We start from the raw sequence: 9,304 nt of genomic DNA, 5'->3' as shown, positions 1-9,304 counted from the left end.
TAGCACTAGTATTATCACAGAATACAGGCATGCAGTCATACAACAATCCAAAATCATTCAAAGTGTGCTTCATCCATAAAAGTTGAGCACAACATGCACTAGCGGCAATATATTCCGCTTCGGTTGTAGACAAAGATATTGCATTTTGCTTTTTGCTAAACCAAGAGACTAAACAATTTCCAAGAAAATGACAAGTTCCACTAGTACTCTTTCTATCCACACGACAACCTCCAAAATCAGCATCCGAATAACCATATAGTGCAAACTCATTAGATCTAGCATACCAAAGACCATAGTCTAATGTACCTTTCAAATACCTAAAAATCCTTTTTACAGCATTCAAATGTGATTCTTTTGGACAAGATTGAAATCTAGCACACAAGCAAACAGCAAACATAATATCAGGTCTACTTGCGGTTAAATAGAGTAGGCTTCCGATCATACCTCTATAATGCTTTTCATCCACATGATTACCTTCTTCATCTTTGTCAAGCTTTGTAGAAGTGCACATTGGAGTTCCAACTTGCTTTGAGTCCTCCATGCCAAACCTTTTCAGCAATTCCTTGGTATATTTTGCTTGATTTATAAAAATTCCCTCAAGCGCTTGATGTATTTAAAGTCCAAGGAAGAAATTTAATTCTCCCATCATACTCATTTCAAATTCATTTTGCATAGTGGTGGAAAACTCCTTGCATAGATACTCATTAGTAGCACCAAAAATAATATCATCAACATATATTTGCACAATAAGAAGGTCATTCAACACTTGCTTAGTAAAAAGTGTGGTGTCCACAACACCCCTTTTGAAACCATTTTCAATCAAAAAACCACTTAGTCTTTCATACCAAGCTCTTGGAGCCTGTTTTAGACCATATAAAGCTTTAGATAGTTTAAACACATGACTTGGAAATTTTGTATTTTCAAAACCGGGGGGTTGATCCACATATACTTCTTGATCAATAAAACCATTTAAAAAGGCACTTTTAACATCCATTTGAAACAATTTGAAGCCTTTAAAGCATGCAAAAGCAAGAAGCATTCTAATAGATTCTAATCTTGCTACGGGAGCAAATGTTTCATCAAAATCAATTCCTTCTTCTTGTGCATATCCTTTGGCAACTAATCTGGCTTTATTTCTTACAACAACACCTTTATCATCCAACTTATTTCTAAAAATCCACTTTGTACCAATGATAGGTTGATTTTGAGGTCTATTAACAAGTGTCCAAACTTCATTTCTCTCAAATTGATTAAGTTCTTCTTGCATTGCCAAAATCCAGTTTTCATCCTTTAAAGCATCATTGATATTTTTGGGTTCAAAGAGAGAAACTAAAGCAAAATTGTCAATCAATTTTCTAGATGAGGAACGAGTGTTTACCTTCTCGGATGGATCATCAATTATAAGCTCTTTTGGATGATTTTGGCTGAATTTCCAAGCCTTGGGAAGATCTTTGAGTGGATCATCATTTTTGTCTTCATCTTCTTCTTCTTGATCATTATGAACTTCATTTTCCATTTCAGTTGCTGCTGGTTTAGAGCTTCCTTCATTTCCAATTGATAGCTTTTCCATTCCTTCTCGAACACCTACATCATCATCCTCACACGAACTTTTGGAATTATCATCATTTGTTTCATCAAATGTTATATGTATAGCTTCTTCAATCACAAGAGTCCTTCTATTAAAAACTCTATATCCTCTTTTATTCTCACAATACCCCAAAAATATTCCTTCATCAGATTTTTTATCAAACTTACCAAGATGTTCCTTTAGATTCAAAATAAAGCATTTACAACCAAATACTTTGAAATAACCAACCGTAGGTTTCTTATCAAAAATCAGCTCATAAGGAGTTTTCAAAAGTATTCTATTCATCACATAACATGCAGTGTTTACCGCTTCAGCCCAAAGGTATTTAGGCAAACTACATTCACTTAACATAGTTCTAGCAGCCTCTTGTAGTGTCCTGTTTTTCCTTTCTACAACACCATTTTGTTGTGGAGTTCTTGCAATTGAAAACTCATGTGTAATGCCATTATGATCACAGAAATCTGGAAAACCACAATATTTGAATTCCGTTCCATTATCACTTCTAATCCTAACAATTTTTAAGCCAAGCAGATTTTGCACTTTAGCAAACAATGAAGTAAAATTCTTGAAGGCATCATCTTTATGAGCAAGAAATAGCACCCAAGTGTATCTAGAATAATCATCAACAATTACAAAACAATATCTTTTACCACCCAAGCTAGTAATTTGAGTGGGACCAAATAAATCAAGATGCAAGAGTTCCAAAGGTTTAGAAGTAGATACACACATCTTAGGTTTAAAGGAATTTTTTGTTTGCTTCCCAAATTGACATGCATCACATATTTTGTCCTTATCAAAACTGATTTTTGGCAAGCCTCTAACCAACTCCTTTTTCGAAATTTCCTTTAGTAAATCCATGTTAAAATGACAAAGTCTTCTATGCCACAACCAAGGATCTTCATTTGAAGCTTTAAGACATTTCAAGCTAGATGAATCAATTTTATCAAGAACCACAATATATATGTCGTTGAACCTCTTACCTTTGAACACAATATTATATTTGGAATCAAGCACAATGCATTCATGTTTTTTGAATAACACATTCAAGTCTTTATCACATAATTGACTAACACTAAGCAAGTTATAACTTAAGTTATCAACTAAGAGCACATTATGGACAAAAGTTTCACCATCCTTACCAACATCTCCTATACCAATTATCTTAGCTTTCACATCATCACCGAATGTCACCTTTCCACTTGATTTTGATTTTAGCTTTATGAACAATGAGGGATCACCGGTCATATGCCTTGAGCAGCCGCTATCAATAAACCATTTGGACTTGTTTGATCCTTTTTCCTGAAAATAGAAAGTGTTTGGTACCCTTTTTAATTTTTGGGTCCGCAATAGTTAGCATTGTATCTAACTAACCACATGCATTTCATCCCTTTGTTCAGATTTCTTTTCACATAGCAATCACCTTTCAAATGCCCTCTTTGACAACAAAAACCACACATAATGGAAGAGTCCTTAACATGTACTGGTTTGACATATCTCAATCCACCTTTTCTATATGTTGTGAAACCATGTGCATTTTTGTTGTGTGCAAATGTTCCTTGAAAAATAGTAGGATGTGTAGGTGACATGTTCCTTTTGATAAACTCCTGCTTTCTTGCTTTCAAAGTCTCATCCAAGTTGTCCATTCTCTTTTTTAAATCACCATGTCTTTCCTTCAGCATTTTACAAATATTTGTCTTTCTATCAAGCTCATTCTGAACATCAAATCCGGCTCTTACAAGACATTCATTGTCAGTCTTTAGTTGTTTATTTTGTTGAAGGAGACATGCATTTTCATGAATGAGAAAAGCAATTTTCTGTTTTAGCTGCTTGTTCTTTGTCGCGCCCCATTTTTTGATAAAATGAATAAATGGTTTAAAAATGTATTTTTCGATTCAATTTGCGATTGGAAAATGAATTGTGATTTAAAAGAAAAATGGGTCTAAATGGGGGTTTGAGAATGCGACGATTTGACCCAAAATTATAGTTTAAAAAGGGTTTTTAAAACTAAATACGGAGTCGCCACTTGGTAATGAGTTAAGGTGTACCAAGTCACCTAAAAAATGTATTTTTAAAAAAAATAGGAAAAAGTAGTGAGAAACCCTTTTTAAACGACTCCTAGTCTACGTAAACCAAAGAAAAAGGTTCGGGAGTCACATTTGACAAAGGGGAAGGCAAGGATAAAAATCCAAGGCACCCCTTTGACCTAGCCAAGGCTAGTTGCATGATTTAATCAAAGATTTTCTTGTTTTAACCAAAGAATTTATTACATTTGGATGTACTACATGAATGCAAACCCTAGACCTAGGGGTATTGGGGGAAATTTCTCTTCAAAGGTTGAGTGGTGCCAATCACATTAATTGTGAAGCCCAATAACGATCCTTTGAAGAAGTCACGAATAATGCGAGTGGGATGCAAATGAATGGAATGCATGTATGCAATGTGAGGACATGAGTTTGAAAAAGTAATAATAAACAATAAAAAATGTAAAGGAAAATGTGTACGTGAGTGGGCAAGGTACGGTATGTGAAATGATAATATGAAGTGCATGTGTGCAAGTGATGATAAAAGTGTTCGTGTGCAAGTGAAGAAACACAAAGGTGCTCGCGTGCAAAATGAGAGGAAAAATGAAAGTGTGATGAGGGTATAAAATGGTAGAGTGGATTTAAAAATGCATGAGCCTAGGGAATTCATGCACATTGGGTACGGGGAGACCTAAATCGTGACTCAATTTGCCCTTTTATAGAGGGAATACAAGCGTGCTAAGGCTTATAAAAAGCCACACTCGTCTATATCCCATATTTAAGGGGATTCTCAAGCAAATGAACCCTTATAAACTAGCATGAAATGCAAAACCTAAATTGAGAGGGAAGGGATTAGAGGGGCATGCGAAATGATAAAACTAAGAAAAATGCATGACATGTAATGAACATGCAAACATGTACTAACGAGGGGAAATTCCTAAGAGTCTAGCATTGGACTAGCCCATTCTATGAATTCCGACTAGCGTTGGACTAGTGGAAACGTTCATTCATTCATCACATTCTTTCATGGCCATGGAAAGCGAGTAGACATGCCAAACACTCGTAAGCACATAGCACATAACACTTAGCATGCTCGACTAGATGCAAGGCCCTAATAAAGCAAATTAACACGTAACAACTAAGCATGCAAGACACATAAGACAATTAAAGCCCTAACTATTACATTTGCTAGCTAGGCATACGTCTTCGATAGGTCTTCATTGAATGCTCCTCCAAACCCTATCTATTACAAGCCAAGAGGTGTACACATACCCCATAAAGAATAACTTAAGTAAAAAGCAAAAGTAAATGACATAAATAAAAGGAATCAAGGAAAGGCTAAGAAAGCAAAGTAGACATGCATATTCACATAACACATAGGAGCACTGTGAGAACCCGTAAAACCCTAATATTTTTTTTCTAGGGTTTATTTCCCCTTAATTGCATGTTTTCTGCATTTTCTGGCTTAGGAATATTTTCCTGGTGAATTTTATGAGCAGTTATAGTTTTTAGATGAATTTTCTAGTATTGGAGAGTTTTTAGAAAATTAAGAATATATATTGGACGTGGGACCCACTAGTGCGAAGTTCGGGAAAATTCGGCCAATACGGTTAAGTTTCGGATACTGTGAAAAATTTATCGGGTGTTAAGAGATAAGTAGTGTGTGTGAAGTGATTGATGTGAGAGAGAAAAGAATGATAAGAATGCATTTAATGAGATGCCACATGTCACGTTCTCATTGGTTATGACTTAAGAAATACTATTCACCTTTTGACAAATTTTTGACTTTTGACCCAACGAGTAAATATCTTCAAAAATTCACTAAAATTCCCTCATTTTCTCTCCACCATAGCCGGCCCTCTCAAGCTCCAAGGAAGACAAAACTCTTCAACATTCAAGCTTCTAACAAGTCCAAATCCACCAAATCAAGTGCTTAAGTTAGTTCTACTCCATAAAAACTTTCCTTCTAGTGCTAGTTAGTGTGTTGGTGAACTTTGTTTGAAGGATTAAGGTGTTCAACATCCTCCTCTCTCTTGTTTCTTGGTAAGTGAAGCTTGAAACACCCTACTACACCTAATGATGCTTATGTTGTGCTTACTAGTGATAAGAGTGCTGAAATTTCTGGTTTTTATCTTGGTTGGAATTGATTTGGTGAAGTTTTCCCTTTTATGATGATTTTTCTGGTTTAATTGGATTATGATGGTGTGGTTGTTTGTAATGATTGGCAATGGACTATAATGGCTCTAGTGGATGTGAAATGTGGTTAAATGCAATCAATTTTGGATTTGGTGTGAAATTGAAAAGTTAGGGTTCTTAATTTCCCAATTCTGTCCGGTTTTTGATCATAGGGTTAGAGGCCGAATTTGACTTTTCTCAAAACATGAAAGTTATAGGTATTGATGTGATGGAGATGCCTGTAAAATTTCAGGGCATTTGGATTAGTGTGGAGTGAGTTATGACGAAATTACTGTAGCTGTTCTGCTTTGGACAGAATGCGAAAACTGCGATAGTAATTGGCTATTTTGACTGGAATTGGTTTGGATTTTGGAGTTGGTGTCTTCTGATGAAATGTAGCTGGATGACTTAGCTAACATATGCCTTTGGAATTTCGGCATTTGGACTTGTATGGACTGAGATATACCGATTACAGTTTGCTCCATTTTGCAAACCTGTTTTGGGAATTCTGGTATAGTATTTCGTATATTTGACCTAGTTGTGTTAGGAACTGGATTGAGTGACCTTCTACATTGTTGTAGTTCTGTTTCTTGGCTTCGAAATGGTGGGTCTTACACCCCCATCCGATAATTGTAGTAAGAGTTGTGCCATTACCGCTTTTGGAGGCCAAAAACTGTTTTGTCGTTGGGACGAATGAGTTCCAATGCTTGATTTTCTGGTTTGCTATTATGCTTGTTTATGCATATGAAACCCTATTGGGTTATAATTGGCTTGGCTTTGTGACTCGTTATCGAGTCTTATGGTAATTGTTCACTTGTTCTAGGAGGAAACGGTGGTGCACGACGTTCGTTTAACGACGGTGCATGAAACATCATTTTCTCACTTGGTGAGTATACTACTCACTTAATTGTTACTATGTGGCTTTGCTAAATGTATATGTGATGCCTTGAAGGCTTACTTGGATATTGGAATTGATTAAGGTGAGGGTGTACTTGACCGCCCTCACCCCTTTTGATAGTATCACTGATTGGCTACCGTTTTACTGCATTACTGAACTTGATATACTGGATACTGAATTCCATTCTTGGAAACTGATTTGGTGTCATTTGGGCGAATGTCCAATGGCTTCACTGTATTACTGAGCTCAACCCCGTTTGGTAGTCAATTGGATCGAGCCGGCGAGGGCTTGGTCGTGAAAATTGTCATGCCACGGGGACTGTACTGAGGAACCTTGTGGTAATGAGACCTTTGGTTCCGGTATACTCGAGTATTACCAAAATGACTGAATGGAGTGCGGGCCCGGTTGGGGTATGTTGGGTGGAAGGAATGGAAGTGAAGTGAGGTCTACGGTTTGGTACTTTTAACATTGACGGAGGGTCAATGAGTGTGGATCAAGAATGTAAGCGTGGAAATGGGCTCTTGAGAGCCGACCGTATCCTTTCACTGAATTGCTTACTTCGAAATTGCATACTTGAATTGAATGGTTATGCTTATGTGATCTTAACTGCTATTGTGATAGTTGCTCACTGAGCTTTAGCTCACTCTGTTCCATTTGTTTTCCTTACAGGAAAATGAATACTTTTGGAAAAGGTTGTAATAGTTGAATGACAAGTTGAGCTCATGTATATGTATTTTGATTAGCTCCTTGAGGGTGAAAACCCTAAGTGCTTTGATTGCACCAATGTTTGGGGTAAATGGCTATTGTATATGTATGAACGAAATGGATACTTTGGTAGGCCGTTTGGCTTGTAAATGTTGGTTTCCATTGTATATATATGTTTGGTAAATGTTTGGATGGATTTCGGATCACCACGGCTTTCAAACGGAAAAGAAAAAAAATTTGACCGAAGGTCACTGGCCTGAATCCGGCCAGGTATCCGGCCACAAACTGGCCGGATTGAAGGCCGGATTGCCTGTGAAAATTTGAAAATCCGGCCAGACAATCCGGCCGGAATCTTGGCCGGATTGCCGGCCGGATTGAGTGGAACTTTTGAAAAAAATTCGAAATGCTCACTGGACAGTATCCGGCCAAGAATCCGGCCGCTAATCCGGCCAGATTCCGGCCGGATTCTGACGTGGCCTGCACTATTCATCTTCGGCGCAAATTTTCGTTTTTTTTTATTTTGTGTTTTCTGACTTGTTTGCGTGCAATGGTGTGTTCCGGAACGTTATAGAACGACGTTAACTGTACCGTAGTCCTGGCGAGAGCTGGGCAGGCAGTCCGCTAACCCCTTTGGTTCGCCTTAGGGGAAGGTGGGGCTGTCACAATTGGTATCAGAGCCACGTCGCGTGGTCTCTGCGCGGAGTGAGACTGGGCCAAGTGGTGTTGTGGTCCTGATTTTATGGATATGTCTAAGTGCTCGTTTGAGCGTAAGTTCTGAACCGGGCATGTGATAAGTGTACGAATCATTATCACGGGACTCGAGGAAGTTAGGTGTGTATGTCGGGTAGAAATCTTTAATAAGGATGGTTTACTCTTGGGACCGGCCGGCTCGAGATGTGAATTATCTTAGACGAGATTCTTGCGCCCGGATACGAAAGATATGAGGACCTAGGTTAGAAAGGATTTGGTGAACTAGAAAGGCGATTCCATGGAACTTCGTGTGGTTTGTTCGGGTGGTTAAGCGCGATCGACATTGATTAAGATATAAATATTTGGACGAAGCCCTAGAAGGGGAAAAGCTTTTCGTGAGTCCTTTTGTACTTGTGACCTAGGTGTCTATAGTACTTTTGGAAGACCCTATTGTTTCATGCAATGACTTCGTATGTACTTGACTGACTGTTCCGTATGATTGCTTAACTTGGTTATGTGATCTATGTATACGTGTTACGTGTTTAAATGCTCTTCGCAGTAAATGTTTGAGTTGTTTATTCTTGTTTCCTTGTTCCTGTCTGGTGCTACGGAAAGGAGGGTTAGGTGCCCTTTAACAGTGTATTTATTTGATGACCTAGATTGACTTAGATTTGATGGAAGGCACCCGAAGTGGTCGAGGCCGTGGACGCAGGGGTAGGCAACCCACACCGGTTAGGGGTACGGGGGAAACCTCTACTGGACCCAATCTGGAACCGCAAGTAAACCCTAATGTGCAAATAGCTGCTGCTATGCAGCAAATGACAAACCTACTCGCACAAGTAGTGCAACAACAAGACCAAAACCCAAACCTTAACCCTGGAAACCCCGGAAACCCTGGCCATCATATTGAGAGCGAGGATAGAGCTCTCGAACGTTTCCAAAAGTTCGCTCCGCCGAAATTTGTTGGGGGACCCGATCCAGACGTTGCTGAGAAATGGCTTGAGAAAATGGTTGATATATTTGCCGCTTTACATTACCCAGACGAACGGCAGGTGACTTTTGCCGTGTTTCAACTCGAGGGGGCTGCCCGTTCCTGGTGGAACGTAATTAGGCAGAAGTGGGAACGAGAACAGACACCTAGGACTTGGGTGAACTTCATCAGAGAGTTCAATGCGAAGTTTTTCCCTCCTCTAGTTCAGGAGAGGAAGGAAGACGAGTTCATTCGAC

At 38.6% G+C, this 9,304-nt stretch overlaps 1 long non-coding RNA gene across 1 annotated transcript; it reads left to right on the top strand.

Moving 5' to 3' along the window:
* The first annotated feature begins 5,456 nt into the window (after positions 1-5,456).
* Positions 5,457-7,593, top strand: LOC140021361 (uncharacterized). Its single transcript, XR_011825148.1, has 3 exons — positions 5,457-5,652; positions 6,608-6,670; positions 7,352-7,593. It is a non-coding gene; the product is annotated as an uncharacterized lncRNA (long non-coding RNA).
* The last annotated feature ends 1,711 nt before the right edge of the window (positions 7,594-9,304 follow it).

The sequence above is a fragment of the Coffea arabica genome, chromosome 1e, assembly GCF_036785885.1.
Source record: "Coffea arabica cultivar ET-39 chromosome 1e, Coffea Arabica ET-39 HiFi, whole genome shotgun sequence".
In the NCBI taxonomy this organism is placed as follows: domain Eukaryota; kingdom Viridiplantae; phylum Streptophyta; class Magnoliopsida; order Gentianales; family Rubiaceae; genus Coffea; species Coffea arabica.
This window is presented reverse-complemented; position numbering and strand designations above follow the sequence as displayed.